Below are 27,531 nucleotides of genomic sequence, written 5' to 3' on the forward strand. Positions count from 1 at the left end.
AAGAGGGAAGTAGTCTAATGACGACTGTTCGGTAGCCCAACTATTATTTCGACAAAGGTACTTAGCCAACCGAAAATGTCGCTAAGGTTAGTAATACAGAGGGCGTTCGTGTTGGGCATAAAACCCTTTAAAACTACAGACATTTAAAGACGCAATAAGAACGCGTCAAACTTTGACACAACTAAATGTGCATGACTAATATATCTGAACTACCTTATAACAAAGTTGAAGATGCCTGGCGATTACTTTGTGATAGCCCGTGTTGACGAAGATTCCAAGGGCAATCGTCATTACTTCGTTGTAGCCATTATTTCGTTATAAATAATTTCGTTATAACAACGTTCGTATTCTTTTCTGTCATGCGCAGCTTTGTCTTCATTTTACCATAATCTGCGTGAGGAGACATTTAACTGCGGAAATAGAAAGCTGGAATGCGCGTATATCGTGCTAGCCCGCCTTAGCCGCAATACTGAGCACACTGAGGAGCCCTGTTGCGTAGTGTTAACAAGAGCCTCTTTCCGCTTCTTGCTTCATATGAACCACAGCGCCGCAGGTTCTCGCCCAATGTGAAATGGTCGCTTAGCCCCTCATCCCGGTCTGGGGTCACCATACTGACTCCCCAGCATTGCTTACATTGAGCAGCGTTACCAAGAAAGATACGTTATCTCTGCGGCCCTGCTCTCAAAGTAATGTTCAGATATTTTCATGATTCAACAGTCTTATATCAGGAAGTGCAACGGAAATTAAAGTTGAGGAAAGAGAAGCTTGTGGCAAGCGTGCTGTCTACCAAAAGGGCAAATTGAAAGCAATTTAAATTCAAAGGTGAAGCTCGGAGCAACTTTCTCCTTTAGCGATCAGAATAAGAGCGGTTTTATTTTTTATTTCAAGTTTATGAAAAAATAACCAAAGCGCTATCTTGAGACAGGGGATTTTACGATTTTGCAAAACCAGCCCAAAGTGCACTAATCTTAGTTGCTTCGGTAGACCTCGTTGCGGAAAACTAAAAACATACATGCACCTTTTTGGTATAATCCGCTCCCACGTTTCTTCCAGGCTCTTGACACCACTCAGCCAATATACTTGTTTATGCGAAGTCCCGGAAGCATGCCAAGGAAGTGGATATGTGTGAATGTTACCCAATACAAAGAACATGTGAATCTTACGTATTTTTTCCACGTATCATACAAAGTTCGAGAGACAAAGTGAGTACACGTCTTACTTGCGAAAAATCGATAGTAAGGAGCAATTTAAGCCATAATGAATCACAAAAGCCTTTTTCTCCATGTCTGGATAGCTTAGGCAACTAATAAGTAATGTAATAAGGTTTAATTGATTCACAGCCTAAAATTAGCTCGACTATCCTTAACTTGGGCAGGTAAGTGAACGCCCTCCAAATTTTTCTTTCAAATCAAAAAGGAAAGTTACCTGAGAATGTCTCCAGCACCACAAATTCAAGACATTTCAAAAAATATATTGCGTCAGGAATGGTAAAAAAAATATTGCGGAGAATGTTTTCAGCACTCGATTCAGAGCGAAAGCTCGGCCTTTTTTTGTACAAAAACTATTTCTAATGATTTTACATCCAAGGATGATAGAACTGAGGCATACACATAATTACTGGTTCATTTTACTGTCTATTTTTAGTGGACACGCAAAACACGAGTTTCCTGGGGTTCCATCCTCCGGTTTATTGCTACGTAGAAGACAACGATGAGCAGTCAGTGCCCCAAGCTGGAGCGCTCGCGCTAGGCCAGCTGCGGACGCATAAGGGACAATTTTTATCTGTTAAGAACCACCAGATTAGTGCTACGTAGAAGACGGCGATGAGCGGGCAGACCCGCCGGGCTGAGCACTCGCGTTAGGCACATACACGCAGGAGACGATGTTGCTATACTCTGAACGTCCAGATTAGAGCTTTGCCTCTGAAAAATGCGCTCATGAAGAAACTGATATGCTCAGTAGCTTGCTATATTACTATTCTGCACTTATTCATTCTACGGAACTACAATTAAAACGTAGACGCCGCCTTCGCAGACTTTGTCGTCATCTGGAAACTGTCCACCGTTGTCTTCGGCTAAACACCGCGAGTACCATCATGTTCCGATAGCGCTTGGGCCAAGCGACAAGTCGACATTGTGACAGATACTGTTGAAATGAGAATGTACAGCACGTTGTTTTTTTTAGAATGATTAGCTCCCGCGGACGAGTAAGCATATTACCAACATCAAACGGACGCTCTCCCGTAAGTCGCAGTGTCAGTGAACTATGGTCAAGGTCAATCTGCCTGCCCTACGAAGCAGTGAGGTACATTGAATATTTTGTCTGCCTTCTTAGAGGACCCTAGTCCAACTAGCCGCCGCAGTGACTGAGTGGTTACGGCGCTCGGCTGCTAGCCCGAAAGACGCGGGTTCGATCACGGCCGCGGTGTTCGAATTTCGATGGAGGCGAATTTCTAGAGGCCCGTGTACTGTGCAATGTCAGTGCACGTTAAAGAACCACATGTGGTCAAGATTTCCGTAGCCTTTTACTACGGCGTCCCTCATAGCATGAGTAAGTCGCTTTGGGACGCTAAACCTTCAAAGCCCATAAAATGAAAAAACTAGTACAACAGACGCGCTATGAAGCTTTCTGCTTTCCCTTTGATGCACATTCGCTGAGAACTTGAGCTTTTTTTCCGCCGACCTACAGTACATTGCACCCCCAACGCACACTAGCATGTCAGCGTTGTTTCAAAGCAGGTTCAATTCTCGGGAATTCATTAAATAGCTCCTCTCTCTCTCTCTCTCTTTGTGCTCTATTGGTGTCCACTGCTAATGTGGCATAGAGCACATTGAAGATACACACACTGACAATTACCTTCTAGAAAATTCTCGTGCAAACCGACCAAAAAATTGCGCAGCGAATATTGCATATCCTATATTCAGGTACACAAATCGTAAATAGAATATTCCCTCCAAATAGATACAACTAAAATCTCTGAAAGGTGAACAGTGCGCAGGTTTCAAGAACAACAGAGCCTTGGTGACAAAGATTGAACCGTAAACAACTTAAGGCGATGCTGGCTTCTTTTAAGAATGTGGTTCTTATGTGGGATGGTATTTTTTTCACCAGCAATGTGAATAATGGTACATCTAAAACACCTTTCAGAAACATTAACCTTGAGTGAATGGTGATCGAAGATTCTTGATGTCTTCGAGCAGTAGTTATGCGACAAAATTATAAGATCATTTCATATGCTACCAGTGGTGTTTTCAGAGGCACTATAGCGTGAAATTGGGCCTAGATCTCTGGCGTCAAGTTCATCTCAGTGTCTAAAACAGCTGTGGATCGAAACACAAGCCTTCCATTTCAGTAACCGCTGGCAAGAGTCACTCTGTCAAATTCTCACCCTTGCGTGATCATCAACAGGCGACTCGACTTGTCGGAGTGCGAACTGAAGCCCCCAGAAGCAGGGCGCAGCCACGTCATGTAGCGTTGTCTAAACAAATTGTGGTATTCAAATGCAATGCCTTTGATCGCAACCAGTTTTCGGCACATATTCACATGCAGAAACTCTTTCTAAGGAAGGTGAAAAAAGGGCAACACAGTATTGTCAATAAATAGCCCTTACAGTCGAAAAGTGATCTACATTACAAGTTTTAACACTGACGAACTTTTTTGTATAAAAGGGGCGACTTGCTTGTCTTCATATTGCGGCTGTTGTGTACTGATCAGTTGGAAATATGTGTTTAGCGCGCATTCGAGTAAATAAATGGTTTTAGCTTAACGATGCCGGAGTCAGCAGGTTAAGGTTGTCTTATTTGCACAGAATCAGCGCACCAAACTGCTGGTTTGTTGGGAAATGGTCATCCTGGCCCGCAGTAATTTTCATTTCTACAAGGTTATTTTTTTCTTCTCTGATGCACAACAAAAAGGTGGCTTGTTTTCTTCCCGAATCTGTATCACGTAACGGCATGCAATATATGCAAACGCACCCTCTCTCTAACACAGTTAACAACCACTCACTCTTAATAAGTAACGCATAAATTACGGAGTACTATAATATCGTAAGAAGGAAATATCGTCTTCCTCACAAAACCCATAGCAAATTTGAAGAGCACATAATCTACTACAAATTAGTGCTCTGTCCAATCCCTACTTGATGTGTAAATGGTATCCAGACATCTGTGATTCGAACTGCCTCTTCTGTGGAATAGTTGGCACACTCTTTCACTCACTTTGGGAATGTCAAGAATTCCCAGACTTGGACAGCAATCCCGATCCGACATATGAGCGCTGGGAGGCAACCCTTCATAGCCACAGTTCCTTCGAACAGAAATCGCTAGCTGAGAGTGGCCGCATTATGATTGCGACCAATGGGTTCTCCTACTGAACACACCAGTATTTATGCTCTTAATGAATATTTTTCCTCATCCTCCTCCTATGCAAACGCAAAGCAGTGTCTTCTCATGAGCTCTTACTTCCCGAAATCGTAATGATGAGAATAAGAATTGCAGCTTCAATGTGACAGAAATCGCAATACAGAACTCTGAACGCAGTATACAAAATTCGTGTTTTAATCTAAATACACAAGTATTGACTAGGCCACTAGTTGTCTCCAAATAATGAATACATCTGGCGTGTAGGCGCCCGTAACCATACCTTTCACAATGAGGAAATGTTTTATGCGAATATAACACGCACTCTGTGAAAACTTTCATCAAATCAGTGTTTCTCGCATAGCTAACAAAGCCGGCTGTCGCGTTTCAAACATCATTGAAGCTAGCAAAAGTGATAAGTAAATACACCATTTCCTGATAATAAACTCAGAATCTCTGCAGCATGTAAAAAGAATTGAAACATGCTGCGTTCGACCACCACGGCACGAAGAAATTAGTAAATATCCTTTGCGCGCCAATGCAAAACCGCTTGATTAACTACATGAGAAAAGTATCCCTAAAACCTCGCATTACGCCTAAATGCTAGGTGATATTAAAGTTTGTTTGAGCTACAAATCGTATTTGTATTGCTCGCGAATATGATGAGATGTTTTATTCAGGAGTATAGAATATTATAATTCGGCTGTGGACGCACGTCGACAAAATAACCGTCCCACAATGCAATAATTTGAACTTCAAAAACAATTAGAAAGAGAGATAAAGATTGTTCTTAAGACGAATTGCGCTCTCAAAAAGACAGACGCAGGAAGAACACAGGAAGATGGAAAGAGCGCCAGAGATAAAGAGGCAGAGGGAAGGTAGAGATGTTGACCAAAAAGGCGTTCTCGCTGCAACAGGGCAGAAAACTGAGCTAGGTAGTATACGTTCATTAGGATAAATCCAGGCGCTCACAAACAACGACAGAGGGGACACAGCGCTTACTCGCAACTACAATTTTTATTCAGAGCCTTCTATATATAGCACAAAAACCAAAACAAACCCAGAGTAATCATACGCCACATGCCGCCTGATGTGCAGGAAAAGATTAACATGCGGTTTTCAATCACTCTTTCAAAAAACTTATCTCCCCATCAGACAAGCCAACTGAAGGGTCACTACCACGTGTATGCGCCGTTTCCGCGATATAATAGGCTTCAACTATCTCCCGCGTTGCACGATCTCGGTGACAAAAAAGAACACGTTTTGAAAAAGTGGAGAACACTTCTTGCGCTTGTTGCATTCAAGACAATGAAGAACCATATTATTTGAAGGGTTACTTTTTTTCAAAACTTCGGCATGCTAAATCAGCCGCACATTCAAACAACGACCACTCTGGCCTATGTACACTTTTCCGCACGACATATGAGATTTTGTACACGGTGCCCACTTTGTACGCTACGTACGGTGATATACGTCTGACCGCACATCCTCCTTTTCTTTTCTTCGCGCCCACCTCCACCTTAGCTTGAATCGCTGGGCATAACGTTGACAGTTTTTTGGGGGCCGAAAGCAAGACACGAATGCCACACCTGCCAGCAACTTTCTTAATTCCGTGTGAAAGTCGATGCACATACGGTACTACCACGGGTTTGCTGTGGTCTTCTTTTTTGATGTTTTTCCCTAGCCTTTTACCTGGCGAATAACTGTCTCGCTGGCTCTGGCGATCACGTGATATGGATATCCGCTGTTAATCAGTCTTTCCACCTGATAATCTTTCTACCTGGTTGCACCCAGACGTAGCGGACAACGAAATTTTCCCAGTAATGATATGTATAACATATATCGCTATGATCGCTCAGGTAAAAGAGGTGGCGGTGTCCTTATCGCCATCAAATTACGTTAAATTCATTCTACATTAATACCGACTCTTCGCTTGAAATAGTCTGGGCTGCTTGTAGATTAGCGTCGGTGAAGGTACTGGTTGGTGTCTGGTACCGTCCGCCTGATTCAGACCATTCATTAGTCACTAAACTCCATAGCAGTTTTATTTCAGCTATTCAGAAATGCCCAGCCTAACTCATTTACCTGGTTGGTGACTTCAACTTTCCTCAGATAGATTGGTCACATTTGTCATCATCGTGCCGCGCCTCAACAGAGCACATCAACATTATGTTAGACTTTATTTTCATTCTTTCAGGTAATTAACCAACACACTCGCGATTCAAGCATTTTAGATTTAGCTTTCGGCAATGCGCCTGCAATGCGCCTGCAATGCGCCTACAAGTCTTACTCTTTTACGGTGTTAGTGATCACAAGTTCATCAATCTACAACTTAATGTCCCATTAGCATTGAGATGTCTTACAACCAGGAGAATTCTAGATTACAATAGAGCAAATTATAAAGATATGAATGTTGCTCTTAATGATTTTTTTAACCAAACATTCTTGCCGTCATTTTCGGACAGGTCTGTCGAAGAGAACTTAGTGCTTTATAAGAATATGATGTATAATCTAGTTTACAAATATGTTCCCTTGGTTTCTATCTCAAACGATAAAACTAATTCATGGTTCAATAGATCCCTCCGTCGTCATCGAAACAAAAAAAAGCGTTTGTACAGAAAGGGTAAGATGCTGTCTACATGGGATGCATAGAAAAAATACGGTTGTCTGAAATCTTGCGGTTCGAGCTTTCGCCTTCGGGCCTCAAAGAACCAATATTTTTTCATGACCTACCCGCCTTCCTAAAATTTAATCCCAAAACGTTTTGGTGTGTAATATCTCCCGACAGTACTCACAAATAATTTTCATTGTTCAATGACAGCCACGTAGCGCTCTCGGAGAGTGAATGTTCCCTAGCATTTAACATATATTTTGCATCAGTGTTCACACGGGAAAATCATTTCAACATGCCCATTGTTCCTGATCATGATTACCAGTATATGGCCCCTATTACCATTACTGCTGAAGGAATCGTTCGTCTTATGCAAATCTTAAGGTTTCCTCAACCACTGGAGTTAACAACAATAATTCTAAAATATTGAAAAACACTCTACCGATATCCAGCGAAATTCTTTTCCCCATCTATCAGCAAATCATTATCATATGGTTTGCTACCTACAGATTGGAAAATAAGATCGTTCATGTGTTCAATAGCGGCGACAGAAATTCACCGGAGAACTACCGCCCCATTTCGCTAGCCTGCATTTGCTGTAAATTACTAGAGCACGTCATCGCTTCCTAGATTTACTGCCACCTGGAACTAAATTCTTTGTTTGCATAATCAGCACGGTTTCCTCAAACGTTTTTCTGGGGCACCCAACTGCTAGAATTTACGCCAGACTTGCATTTCAATATGGACGCTAACCTACAAACCGACTGTATCTTTTTAGATTTTGCTAAAGCTTTCGACCGCGTTGCTCATTCCCGCTTGTTCTCAAAATTGTCCGCTCCTTGCCTAGTTTCCTTAAAATTGCATGGCTTCGTAACTTTCTTTCTTTTCGCCAGCAGTTCACTACAGTTAGCAACTTCACCTCCCCACTCTGTTATGTAGCATCTGGCGTACCTCAAAGCAGTGTTATTGGCCCATTACTGTTTGTAACATACATCAACGACTTGCCCACACACATATCTCCTTCCATACGACTCTTTGCTGACGACTGCATTATTTACCGCCCCATTAATTCTATACATGTTCACCTCGCTCTCCAAACTGACCTAGACCTCATTTAAACTTGCTGCAATAATTGGCAAATGATGCTAAACTCAACTAAATGCAAGGTTATCTCTTTCACCCGCAAGCGTTCTAATTCTAATTTCTTGTACTCCATTGATGGTACAGTAGTGTCTCGGACGCCATCTTATAAGTATTTAGGTGTTCACCTCACGGATAATATCTCATGAGCCAAGCACATTCAATTCATATGCGCCAAAGCTTCAAGATCACTTGGATATCTGCGCCGGAACTTGCGAAGCGTCCTTAATAACGTAAGAAAAGTGGCTTATTTAACAATTGTGCGTCCAAACTAAAATTTGCTTCACCTACGTGGTCCCCTTATCAAAACTACCTTATCAACATGCTTCAATTCGTACGAAATCGAGCCGCTCGTTTGATCACACAAAACTGCAATCCACATTTCAGCATCACTAAGTTCAAACTTGATATCTCCCTCGAACCATTACATATTTGTCGCTCCATCGCTCTTTTATGCTTACTTCATAAATATCGACACAGTACCAGGCCACCTCCTCTGCCCCTTGAAGAGCCTTCACGCATGTCACGCCGCCTATATAATCAGTATAGCATTAAACGCATATACGGAAGAACCCAAGCCTTCAATTCATCTGCACTTCCACGCGCCATTGTTCTTTTGAATGATCTTCCCGACAGTATCGCATATCTATCGACTATCACCAACCATTCCAAGACCAGCTGCACAAACATTTACTTTAACGACATGGTGTCTTGTTGTAGGTTGTTGTCTCCCATAAGTTCTTTTTCTCTTTGTTGCTAATGTTTTGTGTTTAGGTTTCTTGTGCTGTTTCGATAAGTCGCATTTTTATTATGGCTACTGCTTTTTTTTATTTGCATTGGACACACGCGATGCATTCTTGCTACCTTTTATGTACTCTTTTGTTGCTCGCGGCTATATATATTTTGTCGTTACGATTTGCCCTGTATAATTAAAATTGTTGTTACTTTTTTCCTTGTACTGCGCGTTGTAATAAACACATTATTCCTATCGTACTTAATCCGTTATTTTGCCTCCCTTACTCAATTCCCTTCTGCGTAAGGTATTTTTAATAAATAAATAAATAAATAAATAAATAAATAAATAAATAAATAAATAATCGACACTATCCTTGATGCGATGCTGACAAGACTTTGATGCTGCTGACTTTGAACATGAGACCGCGATTTCATCCTTGATGAGCTTCGAGTGTGCTGACGCAAAATTTAACAGGCCTTTCGCGGAACGCGGACGGTAACTCCAACAAACATGGTCTGGTTTCGTGATCATTTGAACGTACAGAAACTGCAACTCCCCTTCATTTGGAACCTCGTGCGTGAACTTGAGCCCCATACCGCTATCCTTAAACAGCTTCACTATGTCTATTACCCTGCGTACGAAGCTGTCACAGTTGTCAATGATTATTAAGTAGTCATCAACGTAATAAAAGGCCTTCCGAAACAGGCCAGCTGAATTAAGATCTACCTTCTTGCCAACAAAGCCTGAGAACATAGTACTAAAAGCAGGAGCTGCCCTAGACCCAATGCACATCCCTATGCACTGCACGAGGAAACGGTCATCATAAGCAATTACTGTTGACATCAAATAGAACGACAGAATTTCTAGGAAGGATTCAAGGGACACACCATACCTTTCAATAAACGCCTTTTCATAATTCTTATCAGTGATGTATGAATGGACGCACCTCATTAAGATGCTGTGTGTTTCGAACAGTAAAGGTCCTCCACATCTATGCTGAGGAAATGGAGCTGGCCAGGGTTTTCATCCATCAGGTACCTGACCATGGCTTCTGAGTTCTTGATACTGTATGAGTCATCTATCTTCCGAGGTCCTGAATTGCTCGGTAAATACTTTGAGAAGGTATCCCGCCACGAGTTCTCCGAAACGATGCAGCGGAAGGGCATGCCTTCCTTATGGTTCTTCACGCTGAAGAAGGCTCCCAGGTGAGTTGCCGAGGCTGCCTTCACTGAAGACGCTAGATATACAAAGTTGTGGCTCTGAAGAAGTGTCACTGCCTTCTTCTTCACTGCGTTCGCTCTGAATTGCACTTCTTTAAAATTCTTGTCAACCGCCCCACTTTTTGTGGTATATATAGAAGCCTCTGAATAAAAATTGTTGTAGTTGCGGATAAGCGCTTTGTGCCCTCTGTGCCGTTGTTCGTGAGTGTTCTAGGTGCCTACCCTGCACTGCGGAAGATTGAGAGGACTGAAATGGGGAGAATAAGGAACGAGGGGCACCGTTGCAGCCGGTTACACAGGCCAGTGGCTCTCACGAAGCTGAACAGTGCCTTATAGACCTTGGGGACATCCGTAGCCTTGAGCCCAAAATGTTAATTTCTCGTTATGTTGCGCCGCCAACACCGAGGCAAGCCATGTTGAGGAGTAATTTCGTGGCCCTTCGAAAGTGGTTTCATAAACAGGTAGACACAACGCTCGAGGTTTGGTGACAGATCCTTGTGCTACTACCCGCTAGATGCAGTTATCAATTTTGCACTTATACAGTGTACTCGAAAAATCGATGCTACAAAAAGCCCCAATGCGTAATTAAACTGCCGCAGCCTCGCGCCCCTTTCTTGTGGCGGTCTGGATGGCACCAATGTCGCCGGCATATCGATAAACTGCCATTCACATGCGTTTGCAGCAACACAGCCTCCACTCCTGACCACAAATTTTTCAAACCGGTGTCCCGACGCTGGAAAGGAGGGCAACCCAGCAAAAAAGTATGGCTTGAGAGCGGCAGTAACAGATGTGGCACGGTTATTAAAAGAAAGCGCAACGCCCGTACTGAGCTTGCTTGCTCTGTGCTGTGTATGGCATAACACCCATGTGGTCACGTGCGATTCTTCTGCGGCTAACATGATGCCTCTACCTATCGGACAAGTTATGCGCAGGAAATTTTGTTTGTGCCCAAGGCGTCGATTTGCATTGTGCATCCAACACCGTCCATGAAGAAACTATCTGTTACTGCGTCGTCCGCAAAACTACGCACGGAGTGAAAAAGTACCACGAATTAGGAGAAGAGTGGCGGTTTTATTGGCACTCTTCAGGAGAATTTTCCAAAAATTTTTTTGTTTCTTTTTATTGCATATAAGTATTAGAATTCTCAGTATCAGGTAATGATGTATCGCTTGGCGACTATTTTTATAGGTTCTTCAGATTCTCGCTCGAAACCGCGACATTGATCTGTGCATGTAGATTTTTTTGTTTCTGAGCACTCTGACGCTACTTCTTTCGTATTCCGTGTGTTACAGCGGGTAGTGTTTTAAAGAAATGTGGCCCTCGGCCCACTCAGGTTCAAAATTGAATTCAATGGAATAAAAGAATATGCATATTTTACAGCTCTCACACAAAATACTCTGGAATTCTGGGAAAAGGAACAGATCAAGACCACAACGCAACTATGGACATGAGCCCGCTCTATAGTAAGAAACACTTCATTACAGCCGCCATGTCTTCAGTGTAGCCGAGCAGGTACAAACTTGTTTGCTGCAAAGCCGCAAGCAAGCGCTCTGTCTGAGCTTATTCATGACGTATTTAGAGCCAAAAACGAGGACCAAGGTGGGAGGAAGACGCAACACGAGAGCTCGTGTTGTGTATTTCTCCATCCTTGGTACTCGCTTTTGGCTCTAACTAGGTCATGAATAAGATTCAACTCGCCCAGCATTTCACGTTACTTGTGTCTGACTTTCTTCAATGCGGCAGCCATGTTTGGTGCTCAGCTTCCGTTAGTTTAAAATATTACCAAACTATGGCTGCTGTGCTGCCCAACTTTACCGCTTCTGGGGGATTTCTTACTGCTGGAGTAGGCAACCTGTACTGTGTTTGCCAAAAGAAACCAGGCAAAGGGGTTTGCTTCTTAGCCATGTAGTGGAGCACTTATGCACTAATCTTTAATCTGCGTAAGGTAGGGAGAACGCTTGTCCTCTCCATTAGATTCATTTGACAGCACTGCCTTTCAGCAGTGCTGTCAGGACGCCACTATACTGCTGAGGAGCAAGCTCCGTTGCCGGAGTACCTCTGGCAAAGGCGGGTCTTGAGAAGCAACTGTCTCAAGCCAGAGTGAACTACATGGCTCGCCTTAACTAGCCCTGAACAGGCTTTCAAGCTCTGTTCTTTGTTGTTGGTTTTCTACGGTTTTGGAGCCGCACAAAAACTATGGGTTTCTTTCCAGCAAAATTTTGTTCTCGATGTGTTGGTGGGATTTGTAAAGACCAATCCTTTGGGCAGGCTAGCCCATAAGTGCGAGAACCCGCGTTCACAGAAACTTTCATAAACACAAACAATGTGTTCAAATACCACAAAGGTGAAGCCCTGCCCCCGTCCGGAGGAGACGGTCTACTGTACCATTTCAATTTCATACGTGGTCGTTTCGTTTCTTAAAAATAATGACTTTCTAGACCTATTCAATTAGCACCAACTAAGAGCACTAATTTCATTGTCTTGCAGTCCGTTAGTCTCCACAGAATTGGTAATTTTTCAAGGCCTGGTATTCCATTATGATAGTTAGTTCCTTGTCGCATGCAAACCTTGGGGGTCTTTTTTCATACATTCAACTACCTTACGGCGTCTCTCAAGCCGGTAGTTGCAAACATGATTTGAAGAAAATAGCGCCAGAGCATGCAAACCACGAAAAGACAAGAACGAGACACAAAGCGCTAACTCACAACTAATTTTATTGAGACCAGGCAGCGCCTTTATATGGCGACGTTTCACTGAAAAAAGAAGAAGGAGGAGGGCAGGAAAGGTAAAGAAATCTAAGCGACCATCACAGTGAGCACACATGAGCAAGCGGTAACCAAAAAAAAAAAGTTAACAAAGATTATTTAAGGGCGGCATCTAAAAATTCGAACTCGGACGAATAAAGTGAAACAGATGGGGTGCTGACACACCTATTGCCAAGTTTCCTTATGTAAAAAGCCTCCAGACATTCACGTGCCTTCTTATCTGTGCTTTTGCCAAGAATCTTAGTCTGACTCAATCGTGCCTCGCATCCGTCGCAACCCATAATATGCGCTACCAAATGTGCATATTTATCCTTTAAATCTGATAAATTTTGGGCATGTTCCCCCAAGCGCTTGTTGATGCAGCGCCCAGTCTGGCCAACATACGTCTTTCCATACTTTAAGGGGATAGCATAGACCACTCCTGCGGAACACATGATGAATGCACCAACTCGCCCAAAAATAAGTGTTAATGAGTTGCAAACAGAAAAAATAAACCTCACATCCTGCTGGTGTGACAACTTTGTCTCGACAAGCACAAAAGTCTCTGCATATGCGCTTGTCTTGTCGCCACCGCAGTCTAGTACCAGGGCATCCTGGCACCAGCACCTCTGCAGTCCTGCTTCAAAACAGCCTCCTGTGGGGCTTGACAGACCCAGGTTACCTTTCTAAATGATGCGAGAAGGAATCGCTCTTGCAAGCTTCCTATTAACACACATAGTTCTTCGGGAGGCTGCATAATTTGCATGGTGGCATGATATTGTTGTAGACATTTTCTTAGCTTTTCTTTTTAAGCTAAATCTTCCTTTACATCACATAGCAGTTGGAGCCTTCACACAAACGCCGACGCCGGCAGCGATGCCGTCGGGCAGTTTTTGCCTTCAGTGGCCTTCTAAAGGCGGAACCGCATGGCGCGATTTCAGGCGCGACTGACGCGCGGATGGTGGGACGCGCGCGTCATTTTGACGCGTAACCAGTATGTTCCGTCACGAAATCGCGCCGCCGCGTGCTCCTACTCGGAGGAGAAAAAAACGCCTCGCGCGGCGCGTCCGGGGCGCGTCCGCCAATCAGATTTCAAGTAAGTCACGTGGTATTTGGTCACGTGGCATTTTTGGTTTTTGGTTTTGCCACTAGATGGCCCTACTCTCTGCGCATCTCTACGGAACCTCTTCGGCGCATTTTTTTTTTCGCTCTGCAGAACCGGCGCGCACGTGAAAAACACGTGCTACTGTTTCGTGCGCGCATCGTGTTCATCGAAAATGGAGAAAGCAGTCTTCAACGAGGCCCTTATCACGGAAGTGGAGAGGCGCCGCGTCCTGTGGGATATACGCGACCGCCTCTTCTGCTCTGTAGTACAGTGTACTAGAATAGGGGCAGTGTGTTCAGGAGCGCTTGCCGCTGAGGCGCTTCATGCAGAAAGCACGAGATGGCGCTACAGGAGCATGGGCTGTACGGAACCAACGGCGCAGCGCTGGCGCTGCGCGTTTTTAGAAGTGTTGTAATCATCCTCCGCCTCGAACAGACGTGCAAATTCTCGGAGGATGTGGAGATGCATGCTTGGAACTGACGTTCACATAAGAGATTAATTATATGTGTACTTTAGCGCATCACAACGCTCATTAGACGGATTTATTAACAAACCTGACAGCAAAGGGTTTGGAGACACCGAAATAGTGGGGTAAAGCCGTTAAATCTGTTGAGCCACGCTACAACGTAACCAGAAGTTATTCGAACGTAAAAAAAAACATTGATTAATGGGTTTAATATCCGCAAGCAACACTCGCGCTTCAAATAGCACCGTAGTAAAGGGCTTCGATTGAGTTGAAGCAACTCGGATTCCAGGTGCATTTTCTTGCGCAGTTCGCACTCATAAAAATGCAGCCGCTGTTGTAGAAAACACAAAACTGTACACAGCCCAAAGCCAAAGGCCTTCCCTGCTTGGTATTTACCTTCTTTCGCGGTAAACATGGTAAACATTTGTCCCTCGTTCTATCCTCCGGTTTCGCGAATTACCCGCAATGACTGGATTTGCACAGTTTATTCGTGACTTTTATTTACGTCATGAAGAGCTCCCCAACGTCAGGCTCATGTACGAGTCTGAGACACACCAACATAACACATTTGAATGAAAGGAATAAAACAGGTAGGAAAGAGGCCAAGTAAAAGGGATTAAACACAGAAAAAGAGCGAGTACATTCCAATCCAAACAACGGAGACCTACAGCGGAATTAATGTGCTTAAATGAATTCCTTAATTCATTTTTGAATTATATTTACAAAATTGGCTTTGGAATGCACAAAAAAAAAGCCGTGTATTTAGATAAAAAAACGCAAAGGAGCGTCAGCATATGTGTTGCACAAGCCTGCTAAGAACAACGGCTAACTTTCAAGTGCAATTTCCTTTTTCGTCGTGCTTCTCTTGACTGATTAAGACCTTTAACGTAAAAGTGCAGCCTTGTTAAGACATAAAAGCGCACAACTGCTGATGTGAAATCATCAGCATGCAATTTGCACCCTATGGCATAGCCAAACTTGGCTTTCACTAGAATCATGACATCGACTATGCTGTCGCTGCAGAGCTCCTCTTGGCTGAAGAAGATTGTAAATATCCCCTCAAGTTTCTTTACTGCTTCAAAAAGCAACTTGGAGGGATACAGCAAGCCTCCCCTATCACAAATTTCTGTGAATTTTGAGACTCTGCTGCTGACATTTGAGTTCTGCAAAAGAAGAGAGCGGCAGTGCTCACATTTGTTGCGAGTAAGAAATTTCCGCGCAACATACCCTGCCATGTAATGAACGAGGCGGTCATCGCTCTTTTCCTCCACGTAAGCCCGGTGCTCAGCTGGAGTACTGTTTAGCCTTTGTTCTACCACCGTCAGATTTCCAGCTTCAACTAACTCATCAAGAGATGCAACGTTCCCTTCCATATCAGATTTATCAGGTGAGTGAAGTAGCGAGACCAAATCTTCATTGGCCTCAGTGTTGCCTGTTTGCATTGCTTTTGCCAAGTTATAGAAAGACAGGCAGTTGACGACAATCAAGAATTGAGATGGCGTTGGGTGGTCGTTGGATCCACACGACTGCCTCACAATACCAAAGAAGTTCTCCAACTTATCTTGACTTAGTCGAGATGTTAATAGGTATTTAAAACCCTCTCCCCCCAAATACTCTAACAAGGCCAAAGTGCTGCACAGTGTCACACGGAGCCCATCTGCCGTCGACTGGCTCAAGAAGCCGCCAACTCCTTTTGCATGTGATTCCCAGCGAGACAAAAACTCGAGGAATTCCTTCAGAGTCTTCACATTTTCGGATCCTGGACGAAGGGCTTTGGCTGGGAACCGAGAAGTCATGATCTGCAGGTTATTATAAGCCATCGACATGAAATCGAATAGCAATTAATAAGGCAATAGTCAGGAACAAACCGAATTTAAGTGACACTTCTTATGAAGACAAAATACTTACCATCCCATTCGGAGTGTTCAGTGGGTGGCTGAGCAATGTATTCCTGACACACTTGATTAAGTGGGGAAAGTCAGACAGAAAATGCAGGTGACGAGCAGGATCTACAGGGTGCTCAGACTTGCAAGTCACCTTTCCTGACTCCACACCAATTCCTAAGATCTTCCACATGCGACGGTTCCATGAGGCTCCATCAGATGTAATAAAATCAACAAGAAGTCCACTGGCTTCAGCAAGTACTGTTGCTTCTATTATTATTTTAGCAAGGAGTTCCGCTTTCGCATTTCCTCGAGTGGCAAAGCAACCAATTATTTGCGTCCACTTCCCAGTAAAGGGGATGAACATTACCACCATCCCGTGGTCGCAGGGAACGCTCTCTCCTCCTTCGGTAAAAGAGCCCATGTCGACAAATCCCTCAATATGCCCGGACGACGTCACGTTCAGGTGCTCCGACAGTTTGAGTTCATCGACCAAGAGCCCTCCACGCCTGCTAAATGTGCTCATGTGTCTTGTTTTCTGCTTCAGTTGTCTCAGTATTTTAGTGCTGAAGCCAAAGCCACTCTTGTACAGCTTCAAGTAACGCTTCAGTGTGCTCTTGCTCGGAAGTGAGAGAATATTGTGCTTACGCAAATGCTCGTAGAGTTTGGCACTCTTCATCTTCATAAGGATACATTCTAAGATCCAATCTTTTGAGTACACATTACCCTTCGCACTTTTCTTCTTGGCAGCTGAAAAGCACTGTCGGACACAATCTTGCTGTTTCAAAGGCTGGGATGCAATCTGTTCCTGTAAAACTTCTTCAGGCTTTAGGGAGTTCTCCTCCTGCATTTGCTTCAACCGGTCTTTTAACCGCGCACAGCGAGAAAACAGTCTCCTATTTTTTTGTGCTGCTGCTCGGAGTCTAGCAGCAGTGGTCCGGGTGCGCTTTCTTATCAATCCCTTCAGCCTTGATTTTCGTGACTGAAGTGCCTTTCTGGTGTACCGGCAGGAGATGCATGCCTGTCCTGCAAAGAGCAAGTGAAACAAAACTTTATTCCAGGAATTGAAATTAGTCTGACTTTATAAAAAGTATGGCACACACCATAGTAAATGACTTTGTAAATTATCATGTGCTTGCGTGCATTTATATTCTTTACGCACAGAACACAAAAAATCATACCTTCAGATTGTTCCTTTCCTGCGCATTTTTTGCTGTAGTATGCCCCATTACGGATGGTGACCTGCTGCTCTAGGCCTTCTGTTAAGTTGGACTTGGGCATCTGGCTCGTTGGCAAGGCACCAAGGCAGACACGATGCGAATCAGTTCTAAAAAGAACGTCCGCTGCTTGTTCACGACTCAGAATGGTTCCCTTTTCGACGATGCTGCCGTAGAGATGCGCCGTGTACTTGACTTCAGGCCCGTCGTGCTCTGTAAATATAACCGCCCTTTCACAGACAACTTCTTCGGACTTGCACATTATGAGCTTGCAGTATACAAATCCATTATGGCCCGGCACGTTGTGTGAACTCCAGTACACCGAAGGCACATCGAGAGAGCGAAGGCCTAACACAGAGGTTGCCTCAAACAGCTGCGGTTCAAGTGCGTCGCCTTGCAAATATGGCGTGTCAAGTGAAGCGAGTTTCTTTACAGCGTCATTGTGACTGTTTTGTTCAGTACAAGGCCTCTTGGGATCAGCAGAACACACCGTAGGGCTCTTCCGCTTTCTTGGCGCCCGAGGCGTCGGCGTCTTCTTCGATAAATAGCCCGGCGTGTTTGGTAGGAGCGTAGGTACGGCATCCGGCAGCAACTCTGGCTTTCCTCGCGGAATGCGTACCTCTTTCCCCTCTATAATGTGGACGTAATCCCGTAGGATACAAGAAGGATCGAAATGACGCTCGCAGACCGAGCAACTTTCATCAAGGACCTTATCTTTTCGATGCAGGTTTCGTTCCCAAACCTTTCTTTTTCCTTCATCTTTCGGCACGGCGAAGAGGGAAAGCTGCTCGCCTTGGGCCCACTTGTAGCCGGTGTCGCACCCCGGCGCAAAGCAATGACGTTGCCGTCGGCGATTAGGCATTGGCTCTCACTCGCGAACACCGCAGCAAGACATCACACTGCTAGCACTGCCCGTGCGGCCGAAACACCCCGTTTCTTCACAAGCAAGGTGGAGCTCAAGAAGCACGCTGCAACCCGCCGCAACACACGGAGAACGCGTCCGTACAGCCGGTGCGACTGCAGCGCCACCACATACATCCGGGACCTGTCTACGCTGCCGGCTTCACGACGGTGCGTGGCGCGCTCCGCCGCCTGAACACACTGCCCCTATTCTAGTACACTGTATCTGTAGTAAGCGCCCGACACTCCATTTTCTATGTCGAGTTGTAAACAAGCAGCGGCCTCTTGGCATGCAGAAAGTACATAGTCGCAGTTTCGCACACACTCTTCCTGCTTGAAATTAAGCTTGATAAATATACTTCGGAAAAAAAATGTCGTTGTGTAATTACACTTAGATTATTTCTATTGCAGTGTTGTGTAAGTTTAAGGGCATAATACATATGCGGTAGCAGGGACAATTCATGTCGTTGGGAGTTACGTTGTCTGGCAACCCGGAAAACGCGCCGCGAAGGCGCCGCTCCCCTCGGGTGCTCGCGCGTTGACGGCAACGCGGGCGTCCACCGCGCGTCGCGTTTTTCGCTCGCGGAAAACGCGCCATGCTGTTCCGCCTTAATGTTATCGCATAAAGCCCATACTGACCTCACCACATCGTTCTCAACAATGGTTTATTGTGCCGGCCGCGTGCATGCGCTATAGTTTATTTGCATTGGTAAGTTTGACATTATCAGCCACTTTTCGAACATCAGATTGCAAACTTGGTGCTTATTTGGCTCTTAAAGGCCTTGAGATAATTTTCCGTGTTTTCACTGAAGGTCATTGAGACTAGGAATGGCTGCTGGACCTATAGTTCTGCCTGAGGGATAAAGTACAAATTCTGGGATCACGCAAAAACTCACGCCGTCTGTTACCTTTGGTTTATGGTTTATTGTGATTTAACGTCCCAAAGAGACTCATGCTATGAGGGACGCTGTAGTGAAGGGCTCAGAGAATTTCGACCAGCTGCGGTTTGTTAACGTGCGCTGACATCCCACAGATGACGGACCTCTGGCATTTTTATTCCATCGAAATGCGACCGCCGCAGTCATGGTTGGAACCGCGTCTTTCGGGTCAGCAGCCGAGCGCCATAACCATTAAGTCCCTGCGGTGGCTATTACCTCTAGTCTACCTGTAACCATTCTCTTTGCTTCAGGGTGGACAACGCATTTTTAAATAAATTGTGGGTAGGCCCATGGACGTTCCTAATGTGAAGTTACGTTTATTTTTTATTCTAAAGCCATCGCATGTCCTGTGTCCTCGTTTCTTCTTGTCGGTCATTTTTTGCGACATGTTACCAGTTTTAATAATTACCAACCCGCCCAGCTCCAAATTTTATTATGCGTATTGCATTTCTGGTAAGCAGGTTTTTGGAACGGAAGCTATTTCATCAATTAATCGCCCGGACAGCTAAGGTAACAGCAGCTCCCACTTTAAATCCACTATCAAAGACCACCATGACCATTCGTAATTAACTTTATCAACCGCCAATATTCAAATCGCGCACCTCATGCACTTCGCCCTGACGGGGCCCTTGTGCAACAATAAAAAGAAAATATTGCCTGAATATTATCCTGAAACGAAACGATAAGAGGTAATCATAATTTTCGAGGATACGCGTAATAAACATAAGCAATCTAATTAAACAACTGAGCGTCTTATCTCAAGGCGAAAAAAGGTTTTATTCCTCTTCAGTGAAATACTTCGTCTCCCATTTCATCTTAAAATCTTTTTTCATCACTTCACAATATACATTTTTCAGATGGGGAAGAGGAGAGAAAGTATACGTTACGGTATTGGAACCAGACAGAGAAGTGTTTTCTTCTTACTTTCACGAATAGCAAGGGTAAGACTAAAATTGCCTCCGACTTTCCCCCTATGAATTACCTACCCTTTTCCACAAGTTAAAAACATCCCCTGACGATTAAGCCTCTCTATGATTCGGTTTTTGTGAGCAGCTGCCGCAGTATTTAAAGCACAGGCGACCGCAGACGGAACACACAGTAATGAAGGGAGGCGGATCTGGGCTTACGCTTCGGCAGAGCGCACAGAAATCCGCCGCCACTGAGCTTATAGCTGGGGCTCTCCTCGGCTGAATACTTACTGGAAACATTTTACAATTACATTACGACCTCACTGGCGTGACAACGACGCAAGAAAGGATGTCAAGTCAGACTAGTGTCATTCGTTGAAAATATCAATAAATTCGCCGCAGTTACTTGGAATAATGTCGAACATTCTTGAACACACATTTTGAATATCGGAAGATTGTAAGGCACCCTAATGTAAATACTGAATGTAATGGTCTATTCTTTCGATGTGTTTCAAAATCTTTCTTTTAAAGTATGTTCACCGCTAGCATCGAGAGGTTAAGACTGCCATAGAAACGCAATCGGAAACGCTTTTGACGATAGCAAAAACATTAACAGCGAAAAAATGGAAGCCTGCCGGCGGAAGATATGTATATATTATTTTTTTAGTCAAATCTTATAGTATATAAAAAAATTTGCGTTTATAGACTGGATCCCGTTGAAAAAAGCTTTTCTGCACAATTGTTGAGTATAAGTGGGTTGTGCAGCCCAATTCTTATTCGCCGTCTCCCCTATTCTCCGCCCGATTTCTTAAATTTCGAGCGATTTTTCATCGATCCGGTGCTTAGCTGCTCTGTTGCCACACCGTATAAAACAAAATATTCTGTAACAGCACACCATTTAACACAAAAAGGCACGCATCACTGATCAAGTACAAATGGTTCAAACAGCAGAAGGATGAATCCGCGCAAGCTTATTAAAACGGTGCGGCAAAATGCCACCATCAGCGGCCGGCACAGCTGCCCTTAACCATGTTGATTTCAATAAGGAGTTCATTCAGACGGATTAGGGGAAAAGGACCGAGGCTACCGCAGAAAGCTGCGGGCGGTAACAAATTCATCAAGCCGTCGATGCGTTATTTACAATCCGTATTGCACTGCCGAAATAACCAAGCATGAAATTTCTTATGGCGGGCGGCGGCGCCGAATAAAGGATATGCTTCGCCAAGGTCGCGGGCAAACGAGGACCATGGCAGTGAGCTGAGATGCGCTAGCAGGAGCCCGAGCCTTCAAACGTGCTCTATAACAATCTTCATTTTTTGCCCCCGGTCGCCGCCACGAGACCTGCTTTCACGCTACTGCTTTCCGCTATCCCGCGCTCTCTTCGATATCGTTGCCTTTAATCCTACATTGTGTTCTACGTTTTCTCTGCTTCATCCTTCGATACGCTCATTAGCTCGTTTCCGCTGAGGCCCACAGTGACGCTGGAACAGGCGCCTAAGAGGTGCACTCTAAAAGGTAAAGACAGTACATTTGGTTTATGCAATCACTTACTTCACAGATCATCTGTTGTAGTAAAGCCTTTTAATTGTAGTCGAGACAAATGTCTCCTCTCAAACGCTGCGCCAACAAGAGAACGAGGTCAGGAAGTTGAACGACAATCTCAGTGCGTCCTCATCATCATTATCCGAACTTTAATCTGCACCAAACAAAAAAGACCTTTCCCATTGACTTCCCACTATGCGTGCATTGCGCTGGCTATGATCACATTGCCCTACAAACTTCCTATTATCATAAACCCATCTGACTTCGTGCCGTGCGCTAGTAAGTTTCCTTCTTTGGCATTCAACCCGTTACTTTTAGGAACCGTACTTATATTGGCGATATGTACAATCTAGACAGAATGGCGTGTCACGCGTGGTTATAGGGGATGCCAGAGAAACTCCACCCAGATAACACACCCGGTGGTGTGGCCGAGCTCGTTTCTAGCTTAATACACGGAAGTCATGATTGAATGAAATTAGTTTAATTGCGCATTTATTGAGATATATAATAAAGGAGCTCCGGAAAAGAGATCCTTAGAAAAAAACCACCTCGGACAAAATGTACCCGGTAAAATTCCCTTTAAAACCAGCCCCGTAGAAAACATCCCAATTTTCGAAGTATGAAAGAATGTTTCCCAAAAGGAGCAATACTAAGCGTGTCGTAACCCTCCGTGATTTGAACATCGGCCGAACATGCGGGAGGTGAGTTCGATCCCCGGTGCCGCCGGGTACTCGCAGGTTTTCAAATGGGCGCAAGCTTAACTCTGGCCTGGTGTCCAGCTTAAGTCAGGTGCAGTACCGGTATGCAGTGCGCTCTAAACTGGATACACGTCCCCGTTGGAGCTGTGCTCAGCATAAAGGCTGCAGATGTGATTTAATTGTGAACCTTTTCCCAAGAGACTAATGCCAGAAGCTGCCCGAGAAGTACTGGATTGTTTGATACATTATGTTTTCGGTAGCACCTGAATGCGAGTATCAGAGCTTAAAGCACGGTAAATTTCCGACGAATGCCTGCCATTTGTCCCCTTGCGATGTGGAGTGTCAACTCGGCCACTCTTGATGGAGGACACAGGACCAACAATCATGCAACCTTGTAAGCTAAGTAATAGCAGTCATCGTGTACCCTGAGACCTGCTGAACTGAGTGGAAATTAGTATCGAGATAACTATTGCAAGTGTGTCTCTGGATCGTAGGGCACTTCAACGAAGTCACCGCCCGAAATTCCTTGTAGTGTGACTTTTTTGTCATTACCGGCACTACATCACCGTAGTGCGATCAGGTACTACAAAATATTTCTTGCTTACAGCTATTCTCAAAGTTAAGAAAGGGTCCAATAAAGAAGGCAATGCTTTGTCAAGTCGTGATTTTATTCTTCAGGTAATTAGTCTTATGAGGACTGTTTTCCCCAGTGGCTGCTTCATCGGGGCTATTTTTTTTCCGGGGACGTTAGTTGCCAGGATGGATCTTCTGGAGACATTTTTTTAAGGCGAGACCCTTTCTTGGCTCATGAGTGGCACGGACGGAAGTTGTAGACAAAGGCTGTCCGAAAATATGTCCGCATGAACTGTCACTCAAAAGAAAAGAAAAGAAATTTGGGATTGAGGTGGCAATCGAATCCGGGCCACCGGCGTGCGAAACGGAGACGCTGCTATTGCTCCACGACACTTCGACGTTTGAAGTTTAGAGAAGGCGCGGCTAGTGTATGCACAGTTCTTAAAAACGCATCTTCGAGATACCTTAACGGCATATGTCGCAATCAAGAGGTTATCAAATTTCCTCCCTTTCCGGTATATTCATCCGTGCTTCGCATGGAGTCGTAGCGCCATCATGTTACATCAACTGAAAAACCCCTCTCACAATGTGCCGTACTGGCTCAGCAGATGACGTATGTGGTGGACAGCGCGGTGCTTTCACAGTTCCGCACGTAAGGATACTTATAGGGGCTGTGATGACGCATGTGGTGGAAAGCGCAGTGCTTTCACAATTCCGCACGTAAGGAGACTTATAGGGGCTGTGAAAGAGGGTTTCAACAAAGATGTGATGTGCCTAGGGTTCTAAAGGACGCAACTTCACAAATACCCTCCAGCAATAATTTTTTTAATTGCGCTCCGTAGAATCTCGATTATAAGTAGTCTACTCAATTATAAGTAGTCTAAATTTCAATTTCCGCGTCTTCGCGCCATTTCCTCTCCTCTCGTCACTTTTTCTAAGCTCTAATGTTGGCGCTCCTCCTCCGGCCCCTCGTACTAACCCCTACGCCGGCTGCCGACGTGAGCGAACCAATGCTAGCAGTCCGCTGCTGACGTAAGGAGCGCACATGACGTATTGAGCGCGGATGCTTACGTAACGAGCGCGGACTCGAGCGCCAGCGCAGCACCGCAGGTCGCCGCTAGGCACGGAAGCGGGCAGTTTTATAAATAGTAAATTATCGGCTCGCTTATGAGGTCTTGTAAGCGGCATGAATGCTCGTTGGCCTGTACTCTACCTAGTGCGAGCATTTTATAGCCAAGCTCAAACACCCTTTTCAGGAACCCTTTCAGTACACCTCATATTTTTTCCTATATGAGGCCTCAGCCTGGCGGTGCGCCAGAGTATTTAACGTGAGACCAGCTGAAGTAGGTTTGCTAACGCCAGAACTAGAGAGCAAGAAATTACCAGAGGCTACGTGTTCACAAACAGCTAGCTCCGAAGGCAGCTTCTATATGTAATGTTTTTTTTCCCTTATTCACTTACTCTAACGTGTGTGATGAATGGTGTAGTATATAAAAATGTCAACATTTTCTGCACCATGATGACCCGCTTGCCACCTTGGTGACTTTTCGAACGTGTAACCTTGGTAACTTTGCGAACTTTGCGAAAAACACTTCTCTATAGAACGCCCGAACTGCTAGCTCTGAGATGCTCTGGGCTGCGTGCACATCTAGCCGTAACGCCTGTTTGCAGAAAACTGTTCAGCTGTGAGCATGGGCGACCCAACTAATAGCAGTGCCCGTCTTTTCGCGGCTTGCTGGCTACCGCGGCTTGCCACCTGCTTCTGTAGTAGGAAGCGGTCTCTCGACGATTGACCGATGGGCCATGACGCAATATATTTCGCGCTAGAGCTGCGCAAAAAAAAGTAATAAAGCCAGGCAGCATGTGTCTGCAGCCGCTTAGTTCTTGTTAAGCTGCCGTCTCCGCAGATAACGCTACTGACAGCGAAAGGAGGTGGCGAAGTCACAGCGCCAAGCAAGACGCGAAAGACGGGCACTACATTCGGTCTGGACGCCCTTGATCAACCACAACCTGTCTCCAACCGGACGTTATCGCTAATGTCGCTCGCGTAGCCGTGAGTCGCTCAAAGCACGCAGTTCGTTCGTTTTAGATCAGCGTTTTATCGCTTGTAGGGGCTCGCCTACATCTCTTCTAAATTAAAACTCGAAACTCGCCCCAGAGGCAAACGGCAAAATGGTGGGTTTGTTTCAAATAGTGCGCTGCAACAAAAGTGCTTACAAAAATGAACATCAGATAAACTCGTGGAATTAAGATAAGATTAGCGCCAACGAAATCAAGCCAAAAGGGCGCCTACAGCCAATGCATCGGCGTGTTGTGCTCCTCTTTCCCTCTACCTTCACGAATTGTCGCTGAAACTCCATTCAGAATACTGCAAATAAAGTCGTATCATTCTGTGCCAGTCAAGTATTGTTCAGGTTAATAATGTACTGACTCTTTTCTTTCCAGGAAAACTGAAATGTGAGGTGTACCAATGGAATGAAAAGATTGACGAACGCTGCGGGCCCTACTTTGCACGCAAAATTACTGACCTGCGCTGTATCTATCGTGTCTGTGAATTTGAGTTCTATAAGTACTGCGACCATGCAGATCCTGAAATTGTATATTCTGCGCCAATATGCAAGGGTGAAAATCCACCCCTTCAGCCGTAGAAACAATGCACGGAGAGCATCCTAATATTTTCCTTGCTCGTAAAGGCGAATAAACGTAATAAACTCTTATCACTTCACAAGTCTGAGCATAATCATTCACTTATTTATACAATACTGCTTCGGTGCAATCATAGGGAAATTAAAAACATACATAACGTTAATTTGTTTATTTTACAACTGCCACGTAAGCTGTTGGTAATGATGAGCAATTTATCATGAGCATACATTCTCAGAAGAAATTAAACAATATAAGGTAGATAAACACAACAACTGTAAATGGAAAAACGAAATCCATTGTAAATGTCTCCTAATGCTTTTTACAGGTTATCATTTAGTAGCACATTTCCTAACATTTGCTTCCAGTCTGAATTGGTCCAGGGAAAATAAAAAAAATTAATTTATTTGCGCCAACGAACTATGGAGAAATGTAGTAGCTATCATAGCGGCGAGTGTTAATAGTGTTCTAGGTTTTGATAGTCTGTAGGCGAAAACCACAATTTGCGCGAATAAGTGAGCGCAGAAATGACAAGCGAAACAGTTTAATTCTTACGTGGAGAGCAATTAACACTTTGCGGCCTTTACAGTAGTTGGTGAATCAGTGCAGTGGTGTTTATTACAAATGAAAAGGACAGTGCGGTGCAGCAATTTTTCAATTTTTGAAATTCACTGTGTCTTTCTTTGTACGGTACCTCACAGATTAAAGATCCCTTCTATAACTTGGGCATTATTACATAGTTACACGGTAATAATCTTGCTTTCCGGTTGGTCCCTTTAAGATTATGACGTATAAGCTGAAGTTTTTAGATATGCGCATTATTTTTTGTGTTTTATATTGTATGTATCTCTAACCAACATGCGAGTTTATGATAGAACCAAGGTATCTGTATCTTGTTACTTCTGTTACAGGACTACAATTTTCTTGACAAGTAATGGAAAGGCTTTTCTTTCCTGCTATACGTATCAGAACTGCTCTATCCATAATCATTTTCATTTTTCATTATGTCGCGACAAATATTAAAATCTAAGTCAATAGCTACCAACGGCAATTTCTGCCAGAGCTCTTGAATACGTTCTACCCTCTAGCATGTTATGTGTTTATTTATTGCTCATATTCTAACAAGCCATATTCAAAAGAAAGCTTAAAATGTCTTCCTACAAAAGAACAGTTTATTTAAGACGACATTATCCCACCCACGATCGAGCCACCTGCGTCATCGAAGCACTAGTGTTTCCAAGCCCTCAGAGAAAACTAAGGACGCCTACTTACTACACCAAATACGCACTGCATTAGCAAACTTATTTTCGGACACAAATTCCGACAAAGCAACAAACCACATGTGCGGATTATAGCATAGGGGACGCATAACATCTTGAACTGCAGCTCCTTCAATGCGGCAGTTGTCTGCCAACATGTACGAGGCCAAGCGTTGGCATCATATCCAGAAACAAATACACGCCAAAGTCATACAAGAAAAAACGTAAAATCGTTGACGTTACGGCAGCACCGCGGGTGCCTTGTTCACAACACGATGAAAACAAGACGGGCGGCTGCTTATGTACGAAAAAAGTTACGTATCCTGCGGATGAATATTTCGGGTAGATTGCCTTGTGCGCTCTTAATCGGTTGGCTTGTCATTTGTATTTGAAGGAATTCTTTTAGCAGACGAGTAGATAACGCAAGATTTTTCTTTTTCATCGGACTTCATGAGTTCTTTCGCATGAGCTTAACAAAGCTTGAAGTCCTGATTTTAAGCTTTGTTCAAGACCCGCAAAAAAAAAAAACATGTGAGGTGGGCCCAAAGGAGCTGACAAAGAACGGATACACGCGTCAAGTACTACAGCTA

At 44.3% G+C, this 27,531-nt stretch overlaps 1 long non-coding RNA gene across 1 annotated transcript; it reads left to right on the forward strand.

Annotated features, from left to right (window-relative positions):
* The first annotated feature begins 1,057 nt into the window (after nucleotides 1-1,057).
* Nucleotides 1,058-25,767, forward strand: LOC144134747 (uncharacterized). Its single transcript, XR_013315238.1, has 4 exons — nucleotides 1,058-1,202; nucleotides 11,446-11,528; nucleotides 20,176-20,259; nucleotides 25,485-25,767. It is a non-coding gene; the product is annotated as an uncharacterized LOC144134747 (long non-coding RNA).
* The last annotated feature ends 1,764 nt before the right edge of the window (nucleotides 25,768-27,531 follow it).

This window comes from Amblyomma americanum, chromosome 5 (genome assembly GCF_052857255.1).
Source record: "Amblyomma americanum isolate KBUSLIRL-KWMA chromosome 5, ASM5285725v1, whole genome shotgun sequence".
In the NCBI taxonomy this organism is placed as follows: Eukaryota; Metazoa; Arthropoda; class Arachnida; order Ixodida; family Ixodidae; genus Amblyomma; species Amblyomma americanum.